Source organism: Octopus bimaculoides, chromosome 23 (genome assembly GCF_046866305.1).
Source record: "Octopus bimaculoides isolate indiv1 chromosome 23, ASM4686630v1, whole genome shotgun sequence".
Taxonomy (NCBI): domain Eukaryota; kingdom Metazoa; phylum Mollusca; class Cephalopoda; order Octopoda; family Octopodidae; genus Octopus; species Octopus bimaculoides.
In genome coordinates, this window is record NC_142950.1 from 1,882,087 (window position 1) to 1,894,048 (window position 11,962).

Here is an 11,962-nt window from a genome sequence, read left to right on the forward strand (position 1 = left end):
AGTTTGGAGGAAGGGGTAAGCCGATTACATTGCCCCCAGGGCTCAACTGGTATTTATATTATCGAGAGCGGGAAAGGTAATGTCGATGCCGAAGGAATTTGAAATCAGAACGTAAAGATGGACGTCACCCGAATAAACACCTCACCACCGTGCTGACGATTCAGTCTGTTCTCCTCGGCCTAACACACTTCATCGATGTAAAGTGGTGATATTTAAACGGTTTAAATAATGTTGTATCATAATAATTGAATCACACTCAGTTCTAAACATATTCCTTTAAACAATGCAAAAATGCAACATTTAATTATTTTTAAAGTTGAAATTAAATTGAAAAACAAATAAATTATCACAAAAAGAACTCTCAAAGAAATACCAAAGAAAGCATTTCTCTTTATCTTTCTTAAAATAAAGCATAACTTCAAAATGCTGAAATGCGATAAAAATCTGGAATTAAATCTTTAAATCTTAAATTGTATCACCAGGGGAGGGGGTTGGCTAGTTTGCAAAGCTGAGCTGAGAGTGAGTTCCTAAATAATATCAAGGAAGAAAACCGAAAACACACCAATAACAACAACAATAGCATTACAGCATTTAAAACGAATAACAAATTTATGTGAGTGTTTATACGACGAACTTACCAGTGAATGGTTAGAGAGATGTTAAAGACGCAGAAAAAACAGCTGATTTTCTATCTAAAAGCGCTGTGGTGTTTAAAAATACGAGGCATATCAAATACACAGTTCATAGACAACGATCAAAATATGGGCTGTTAGAGACTGGAACGGTATTGCTTTTACTTCTCTTTAATCAATATCTGAAATTACTTCCTACCATCCAAGAAACGAACGGACGCAGACGTTAGTGTAGTATTAAATACGTTTATCATGAGAATATCCAGAGTAGTTTATTGACTGATAATATATCGTCGTCGGCTATCATTAGCACGCCGGATAAAATGCTTAGCGGCATTTCGTCCGAGCTTGCGTTCTGTGTTCATATTTCGCCGTGGTCGACTTTGCTCTCATCATTTCGAAGTTGATAACATAATTACCAGCTGAGCTCTGGAATTGATGCAATCAATTTACCCCCCTCCTCCAAACTGCTGACCTTGTGCCAAAAATTGAAACCAATATGTAGTTGGTAGCTGAGTACAAATGTGAAGGAAACAGCTAGCAGTCATACATCTGCTTTTGATTTACTGATTCCATTCATTCATGATTAGACCCGCTCTTAATACGCTCACCATTGACTTCACGAAACCTAAGGGAGATGTGAGCTAAAGGAAGAGAAGGGCGTGATATTTGCTATGCACTTTAATTTATTAACACGTCACCCGCAATCCTTCAGATGAGATAGACTTTCTCCACAAATGATGTAAGAATCGCTAATGAATATTTAGGAAAGATATTGTCTGACGGCCAAAAGAATTGTTTTAATCCATTGCGCAAGAAGGCATTTAATATTATAGGCAAAACAATGGCTGTGAGATAACGTTCAGTAGGTAGGATTTGAAATTAAACGGCTGACAGAAAAAAGAGAAGTAATTCCGTTTATCAATCGCTTTTGATTGGGGTATCTCTTTTATCGACCGCAGTATGATGAAAGAGAAAAATTGAGTTCGACAAGATATAAAAGCTGAGCCTATAAACACAGCCGATATACGATATTTTCTTCAATGCTGAAAACATTCAGGCATCCTACTGACCTGAAATCGTTCATTCGAGCTGGCAGAATTGTTATCACGGCGGGCAAATGCTACACCGCAATACATCAGTCTATATGTTCTGAGTTCAAATTCGGCAGTGATTGACGTTGCCTTTCATAATTTCGGGGTCGATGAAATGACTATCACTTGAGCAATGAGGTCAATGAAATCGACTTGAGCTCCCCTCCCGAAGTTGATGACTTGTGCCAATATTTGAAATCGATATATCAAGAATAACAGTGAAAAGATTTGAACTCGGATTAAATACACGATAAAATACTGCAAGCCATTTTGTCCGCTGCTTTAAAGGGTCTACCTGCCCACTACTTTAAGTTACGAACGTACTATTTGGGTTAAGGTTAGGTTTAGAGTTCTGTTAGAGACTCTAAGCGTTCTACATCAATTCTATTAAAGTATCTCTTGTACGGGCATGCTTGTGTTCGATTCCCAACGAGATTGACTTTGCCTTTCATCCCCTTCGTGAGTGATAAAATAAGTACCCATTCAGTACTAGCGCCAATGTCATTGACATGATTCTTCCCCCAAAATAGCTGGCCTTATTCTAAAATTTCAAACCATCATGGTTCTGCTAGGTAAGCATTGGCACGGATTAATATAAAAGGCATACATAGAATATTCTCGATAATATAACAATGTTGAAATGTATAAAGTAACCACAAAATCACTAACTAACAGCAGTAAATTTTTATAAACTATGGCTAGGTTAAGTGCTAACAGTTTTACATGCAAATATCTGCTCCAGAATCAATGCAGCAAACGGAAGAATAAGAGAAAATATAATTAAAGATCAGACAACGTATAGAGGAGTAAATATGGGATTTCAGAGTGTGGGAAAAGAGAGAAACAAGGGAAGAGGTGTGATAGATTGATAGTGAGTGAAACAATGTGTAATCACGTGGGAAAGTGTCGAAGAGAGAGATAGAGATAGAGATAGAGATATCAATAGAGCGTGAGTGAGAATGAGGCATATATACAGAGAAAGAGAAATGGAGATAGGGAAAGGGGTGAGGTTAGTTAGAGATAAGGGTGAAAGATCGAGAAATAATAGAAATGATGAATTATAATATAGCTGAAAGGTGCCACAGAATTTGGACGAAATCCATTCCATACATTCAATTTCTGATCTTTTACTCAGCGATGCCAAAAAAATAGAAACTAGCTAATAACAGCGCTATAAACAACGGCAATAAGAAGACATCAAGAACGAAGAGGACAACACCAAAGGCGGCATCGGCGGCGGCAGCGACGGAAGCAGTGCCAGTTAGAAGAAACAACAAACAATGAACAGAGACTAAAAGTGTACAGCATTCATTGAAATGAAATACGTCCAGTTGTGCGAACGCATTCGCAATTTAATACATGCACAATGTCTGTAATTGATATATATATATATATATATATATATGTTGTTGTACTTGGGGATGGTCATATATACATATATATATATGTGTGTGTGTATATATTTGTTTTTTTTTGGCGGTTGAGAAAGACAGGCCCGATATTGTATAACTAGGGATTCCAAGCCAGATGGGAAGAAGGAGGAAGATATCCTAAAATTATTGGTCTAGCTTAAAGTTTACCAATATTCAACGACGTTAAGGCGGTGAGCTAGCAGAGGCGTTAGCACGGCGGACGAAATTTAGCGGTATTTCGTCTGCTGTTACGTTCTGAGTTCAAATTCCGCCGAGGTCGGCTTTGCCTTTCATTCTTTCGGAGTCGATAAATTAAGAAGTACCAGTTGTGTATTGGGGTTGATCTAATCGACCGGCCCCCTCTCCCAAAATTTCGCACCTTGTGCCTAGAGTAGAAAAGAATATTCAGCAACGCTAAAAGTACTGAAGCTACCTCCTGGAGGCGTTAAACCAAATATTCCATACTGGTATTTACCCTTAGAGTAAAGATCAGAATTATATACCTCAAAGAATCCGTTCCAATATATTCCGCCGATTCATTGTCCTCAATTTAATTGCTATGTTTCCCCTAAAGGATGGATAGCAACGATGACGTCGGCCAATTTGAACCCACAATGCAGAGAACTTGAACAAATACTGCAAGTCACTCTACGCAATACTCTGTCTGAAAATTAAGCGTGTATGTATATTATCGAGGATTGCATTAGATTCACAGAACGGCTAATATAAAGTATTAACAGGATTAAGAGTCATACCTAATTAGTTAATTATCGGAGTTAAGATTAGCACTTGTGCCAATTAGCCATAGATTACTTGGTAATGGTGTAAATACTTTCTAATTGCTTATGAAAGAAAAATTGGAAGTTATAGTTCGTTAGCGATAGAGAAAATAAAATGTTTGTTATGCCAAAGAGGAATCTTTTATCTTTTACTTGCTTAATCATTGTACTACAGCCATGCTGAGGCATCGGCTGAAAGAATTTTAGCCGAATGAATCAAGTGCAAGATTTCTAAGTTTTTAAACTCGGTACTTATTTTATTGATTCTTTTTGCCAAACCGACAGGTTGCCAAACAGTGCAGTGGAACAAACACAGACACAGGCACAAAGACACGGGCGCATGCACACACGCGAACACATACACAGGCAGACACACCCACATATACGTATATCATGTACGGGCATCTTTCGGTTTCTGTCTTTGAAATCCACTCGCAAGTATTCGGTAGCCTTGAACATATAGTAGAAAATACTTAACCTATAATCTATGCAGTGAGATTAAACTGAGGAACATGTAGTTGGCAAGGAACCTTCGTACCACACAGCCACGCCTCTGCCTCTATGTATAAGAAGTTATCTTGGAGATCAGAGACGAGTAAGTAACAATTAAGGTGAATATGCTTGACTGAGTTAATTGCTCACGTGCACACATACATACATACACACACGCATACATAGACACCACTCGAAATGAGTGACGCGTTTCTTTTATACAATGAAGACCGGTCCTAATATAATACATAACAAGTTTTCTCTTTACTCCTTCAATCTCATTTACACTAACAATGTATTTCACAAATGTATTTCTTTTAAATCCGTCTTAAAAGATGCTACGATTCTAAATTGTGTCCATATCATAGCTGTGATTCGAAACCGAACTGCTAAATAGCCGATCAAACCATAAATGTTTCACGCGATCGGTCTACTAAGCGACCAACCAACATCAAATCATTTTGTGATTGAATTTTATAGAACGTTTTTCGTTGAGACATATCAAAAAGGTAATAACCTGAATTTTGACACGGATACCTCTCGTTCCCATTCTCATTAATACATCGCACCGATTAAGACAGAATATGTCTGACAGTAGATAGGAATTTTCGTCGCCACGAATATAGCGCAAGTACTTACCACATATTGCTATATCAGTTAACTTGTGGTCAAACCCAAGCAGTATATCTCTCCTTGTATGTAATTATTGCCGTTAGAATTTGTAAAAAACAAACACAGTTAAAACTTTACGTGCGTATATAAAATCTTCTGGTAATCGTTCGCGGATGTTGTTAGTCACTTCTTTGCGAGACCAAGAAATTTTGCTTTTCATTCCCCAACACCGCAACAGCAGCGACAATCACATACCAGGTGTCAGTTTCTAACACAATAATTATAAGCTAAATTACAAACGCATTGAATCAATGTGTTAAACTATAACTTTACTAAGAATTCCAATATATATATATATATATATATATATATATATATATATGTATGTATATATATATGCGTGTGTGCGTACAAGCTTATGTGTATGTGTGTAAGAATAGTATCGTCTATAAGATAATGAGCATTCTGTGCTTGTGGGAAATCCTCTAAATGCGGATTTATCCAAATTCTTTGAAAGAGGATCTTAGAACCTTTCAATAAAATATTATATTAGAGGGATAATACGCACGGACAGCAATCTTAAAGATATAATTCTCAAATGACAGGGTTACTCTAGGTGTTCATACTAGAAACAGCTGCTGATACACCCTTATATATAACCATATAATCTTAAATATATTACAAAGGCGATAGTTAATATAATCTGTCTTAGAGAGGCAGCGAGCAGGAAGAATTCTTAGCACGCCCGGCGAAATCCTTAGCAGCATTTGGTGCGTCTTTACGCTCTGTAGTCTAGTTCCTCCGAGGTCGACTTTGCCATTCATCATTTCGAGATCGATAAAATAATTAACAGTGTAGCACTGGGTATCTATTTAGTGGACTTATCCTCCCCAACGAAATTACAGATTTATGTCAGAATTTGAAACCAATATAATCTGCTTACAACACACCAAAGAATACCGGATGTTCACAGCCCGAATGCTATGGAACTCTTGTCTTTGGACTGGAATTTTACTTGATTTTAAGCCACAACATCTGTTATATAAGATAAAAGATAAAAAAAGTTTCTAGAAATAACAGCCAGATTTAACGCATATCATACCTTCTCTTCTTAGTAACGGGAATTACAAAATGATAATGTAGTATTTTTATGCTGTGTAATTAAAACAAATGAGATGGTCACGAATGCTATGTCTTATACGATAACTTTCCATGAATATAATTGAACTGAGGTAACGTAGGCAAACACAACTTGACTGACTAAAAATTGTTGTCAAATTATGAGATGATAGTATAAAACATTTTATTGTCTTAAAGCAAAGAGAAAAACCAATGACATTTCTACAAATGGAATTATTGCAATTAGACACGTGCGAGATTAACACTAATCCAAGGGTTAATCCGAAGGAAACAACAGGAGCAAGATGAAATAATAAAGAGAATAGACATCTTTGTAGCCTTAAAACAAAATACAAAGAAATAATAGGATGCAGTAATATAAGAATTTGCTGAGAGGCAGAAACGGAATGCAGAAACTGATGCTCTTAAAGAACACAGATGGAATCAGTACAAATTGCTTAAAGATTCTTAAAGAAATTTGTAAAAATTCCATGTGAGATTTTGAAAGAAGTAGTCAAATCCGAAAAATAAAATTCTTGAAGTGAATTGTGTTGATGCTTTAGATATAAAAAAAGCAATAGAAAAATGGTTAGTGAAGCAGTTAAAATGCTTGAGGATAAATAACAAAAAGACCATTGCGAATCAGTGAACAACAAGATATTATCAAAGTCACAGATAAATGAAATAAAAAGCAGAAATGCCCATGAGAGACTATGCTAAGATCTGTACAGACTATAGGACAAAAGAATACTACATTATCGAGAAATATAAAAATGTGAATGAATGAATAAAAGACTAAAAAATAACCTGAAAAAAAAAGTACTATTGAAAAGGAAATCAACAGCAGAGATTATCAAGCATGGAAACAAATATTTCAAATCGATCGAAAATGGAAATAGATCTATATCTTCTTGACGGCTGCAGAGCCTCAAGCACCCGACGTTATCCGGAGAGAAGTTCTTTTTAAAACAGTAATAATGCCAAATATTACATCGTAAACGTGATTAACAAAAGCTGGTATCGAAGATCAATCCCATACTTCTTGAAATGTCATACGATTATCAAAGCAGGAAATATATCCAATGATACATTGTCATATTGAAACTTTAACACAAACACCGGGAAGGGCGGTGATATTTGTGAAGGGCTCTATGATCAGAGAAAGGAGTTTTCTTGGTCAGGAAACAAGTGCAATAACATAGATGAATCAATGCCTTTCCTGTAATATTAGAAGCAAGAAAGTAAAACATTTTAAAAAGGTCAACTCTTCAAGCTTTTCCTACTATTTCAAATAGTTTTCATGTAGATACCTAAAAAGGTAACTTACACATTTTTCTCCTCTAGCAAAGAAAATATTTTATCTCACGATGGAGGGGGTTAGATATTAAATAATATTAGATATTATATGCATGCCAAGTTTCTAGACGTTGTCTTATGGAAAAGAGAGTTTCCTTAAATTAATGAAGAAGCTGGGTTAATTCTGTCTTTTCTTCTAGAAGTCATTCACAGAGCATTGATAGCCCCTGGGTAAGAGTAGATGGCACTTCAGACCCATTATGATTAACGTGCCAAGCAATGCTATTGAACGAGACTGTGTGGTTGCTAAGCAGCTATCTTAACCACACTACTATTACAATAATGCTTCCGATACTGTATTACAATAATGCTTTCGATACTACTACTACTGTAGTAGTAGTAGTAGTAGTAGTAGTAGTAGTAGTAGTAGTAGTAGTAGTAGTTGTAGTTTGTTTTATTGTGACATTTTCAACGTTTTTCAACAGGTTGTTGTTTTTTTTCCGCTTCCAAATTCAGATCTTCCTCAACCACGTTGAAACAATTCAACCGAACAGTTGACAGCTCAACAGTGACGTTCGCTGGTGTGGCTTGTTGAGAATGAAACATCATAATTAATACGCTTCTACTTCAAAAGTAGAACTGTATAAAAGAAAATAATACTTACGCACAAATATAAGTACCCAAACACACATCAACATACACACAATCAAACACACACACACACACATGCAAACACACTCGCATGTCCATATAAACGAAACTGATCTTCCAGCACATTCGAAAATGTGCATTTCAGTTGTTCGATCACATGCTTTGTATCGATTTATCAGCTGAGTGATAGATTTTGTTTTTTTGAGATATTTTTTCCATAGACACAGTTACCCGCCATATAATTCTGCAGTAGAAACAACCTCACACAGATCATACCGTCGAAGAAATTGACCCCATTACGTTTTTAAAGTTGAATTAAATTCAGGAAAATAAATTGTTGTAGAAACGATTATCTATTGTCATTTAGAATTATTTAATGTTCTCACTCATTCCTGCCTGTTCGCAAATGTTCAAACTACCTTCCTTCATTTATTCTTTTTTCTGTAATTTTTTAATTTTATCTTTTATTTTTTCGTTTGTCTCCCAATAGTTGAGTCGCTGAGTTGTTTCAGGATTGTAAATCTTTCTCCCTAACCGACGAAACTTACATTTGAAGTATTTCCAAGTATTTTGATGATCCGTCATAACTTCTTTCATGAAGTACTCGTTCGTGTTAAAGCATATTTGTGAGTAGGTCTTATGCGCAACAAATTTCGCTTCAAATCCACGTTGAAAATTCTTTATTGTCAATATATCCGTATATTTTTGCTCACCTTACCAAACCAGGGATTTTTCCGGCTTCAGACTTTAAGCGTTAGTTACTGGCAGTAGAGAAATAAAAATAAGAATTTAAAAGCAAAACAAGGCAAATGAATTAACTACAAAGGATTTTCTGCCTCATTTTCAAGGATTTCCTTTTTGCACGCAACTGAAAAACTTAAACAATTCTAGTCCCAAACGAAGGACTCGTGAGGTGAGGTGGAACTGAAATTTCTCTGAATAGCTTAACACCAGATAAAAGGATAATATTTCCAGTGTGTAGAAATACATCCTGAGAAACCACTTTCCATGAATGCACACATAGAATCATACACACTCACACGCGTGCACTCCCCCCACTCATTTATATATTGGTAAGCACGATCCAGGGATCTACGTGTAGGAGGTTCATAAGCTTCAAACAAATAAGTGGCTAGTATAGAGGGCAAAAGCAGAAAGAGTCGATATAAAAATTGATTAACATGGAAAGTTACACATTTCTTCTCATAATGAAGTTAAATTGTATTTTCGATAAGCTAATTGTCACCATGCAACTCATGACTTCAGCACCAAACGCTGCTAAGAATGTTAATAAATATCCAGAAACAAATGCGTGCAACAGGCTGTATATTCACTACAATTGTTTCATAACTAGCTGGAGTTCGTTACGTATGTAGTACCGAATTCAACGTAATCCACAAGATTGTGTGCTTTTGAGAAGATATGCAAGTTCTTGTTACTTTTTTTTATATGTGCGGCAATATATATGTATGTATATTATGTCAAATCATTCTAATTAGCTGATTGATTGTACTAATCGTATATATAAGTCTATAAACAGGAAGTGCTATATTGCCAATGTGATATCGATTTGCAGTTAATGACCTTTAAGTGACCATCACTGTTTACCATTCTCTACGACGTAGTCATTAATAATTTCCCCCTTCATTTTTTGTCCTCCAGCTCCAACCTCTCTTTATCATGTATTTCTTTAATATTTCAACTGTATAATTCAGAAACAATATATAAAAACGTAAGCAAAATTAAAAGAATGCAATGCACTTAAATCAGAAGCACAAACATATGGCAACCAGTTATCCAAAAGGTTCCCATGATGCAATGTTTAGCAAAGTTGCCTTCATAACTCTCACTGAGACCGCGAATACACATTCTTAGCAGTCCTCAAATAAAATCGATCTTCCAAGCGCAAAGCGAATTTTATCCAATGAATACAAATCCCTGATGTTATCAATTATTTGAGACGAAAATAATAGGGAAGATCATTAGTGCATTGGCCACCATCACAAACATTATCACCAGTAACACCTAAAGCACAGTGAAAGGCATTTCAAATTCATATATTTCGATTCTGCTAGATTCTAAGCTTTTATCGAAATTACCAATTCGAATGAATGTATACCGCAATATAAAGCTTAGGATTGGTTTTAAATTTTGGCGTAGAGCCAATAACTTTTAGAGTGTGGGGGTAAGGTGTTCGCATCGACCCAAGTGCTAAAATTGTGCTTCCTTTGTCGACGAGGAAAGGGAGAAAGACACAGGCGACCTCGCCAGCAATGGAACGCCTGTAAAGGGCCGGAAAACAAGCTGCTAAGCAATTTTGTGTGACACGCTAACGATTCTGCTCTGTCGATATCTTGGAAGATAATCGTAACAAGGTAATCGAATAAACTCCTATTTTACAAGAATTCAGAGTAAATAATGGAAGAAAGCATACAGATTTTCGACCTAAGTGTCATAGTATAACACCAGAACCACAAAGACGACGGTTTAGCACTAAAATTTGGCATACTTTAAAAAGGAACATAAATCGTAAAAGCATTCAAATACTTCAAGCCCAAATAATTATCCATCCAAAACAACCTACAACTTGTATGTTTCCTATCGCAAAATTATATAATTGCGCAAGAATCTTCAGCCTTACAGGGATGATATGCCGTAATCCCGTCTCGAAGCATTTTCCTAAAGTACAAGCCATGTAAATATCCAATGGCGCAAAGTCTACGGATATAGTACCGTAGGTACTACAGATATAGCATTGTAGATTACCAATACAAACGGAAGAATACAGCAATATCAACAAATTGACTCGCAAAAAATTATGACAGTTTAGAGACATCAGATATGAAAAGAAAAATCAAACTTGAACGTATATGTTCTAATGCGAAAGAATCATTAATAATAAAGCAGTGGAAACGAGAAGTGAAGCAAGCATGGATATCAATGGCATAAACCACTTGCATGAACAAGAAATCTACTGAATCATTTCTCATTAGTAATTGCGTTTCTTCACTCCACCCAGATACAATATGTAATCTAACCTCAACGGGTATGGATGAAATAATATTGAAGAGAAAACAAGTGCTGGTGTTAAGAGCTTAGTGTTATCTCTAAATGAAGGAATGGAAGTTATATAAAGATACGGACGTGGTGGGAGCAAAGAAAATATGGGATTACACTTGGAAACCAATTAAGCTACAGTGTGAACAGAGAGCAATTATAGAGAAAATAAATGACTTGAAGGGAAAGTGAAAGCTGCAATTTCAAGTACGCAATCAAGGAAGTATAGAAGAAATATCATGAATGAAATAAAGGAGCTTTTGTGTTGCTTGTTAGAAGGTTACAACAATAATGGATTCCTCAAAGTAGCGCTGAAATTAAACAAGTAAGCATCATCTCAGTAATTATCGAAAAGTTAACAAAAGAAGGCGAGAGAGTCCAGGAGGAATTAAAGAAACAATTATTGCAAGTATAAAAATCGAAAAAGAATTCATAATGATTGTGTAACAGGCTGCAAGTTCATTACGTGAATCTCTTCTGGCCACACATCTCCATCTTAAATTTATTGATGAAATGTTCAAAAATAGAAGACATCATAGCTTCGAGGAAATACATAATTTCCAAATCGGAATTCCATGACATAGAAGAAAATTAATTGGTTACGATCGTATTTAGTTTGGGTAAACCTTGTGTATAGGATGGCACTACCAATCAAGAAGTCGATGAAGAAGTATAACAGAGGAAATGAACTTGAAGTAATATGATAGAACGTTTTAAGATCAGACAATCAATAAAGGATATCAATCTTGAATTCGAACGAAACGCACTTTAGACACGAATGTTAGAAAAAGAATTTCGTTACTCCATGCACATTTCAA

The 11,962-nt window shown here is 35.8% G+C and overlaps 1 long non-coding RNA gene across 2 annotated transcripts in view; it reads right to left on the minus strand.

The window, feature by feature from the left end:
• LOC149131282 (uncharacterized) overlaps positions 1-11,962 on the minus strand; it is a 163,134-nt gene that overhangs the window by 109,293 nt on the left and 41,879 nt on the right. The window lies entirely within an intron of this gene.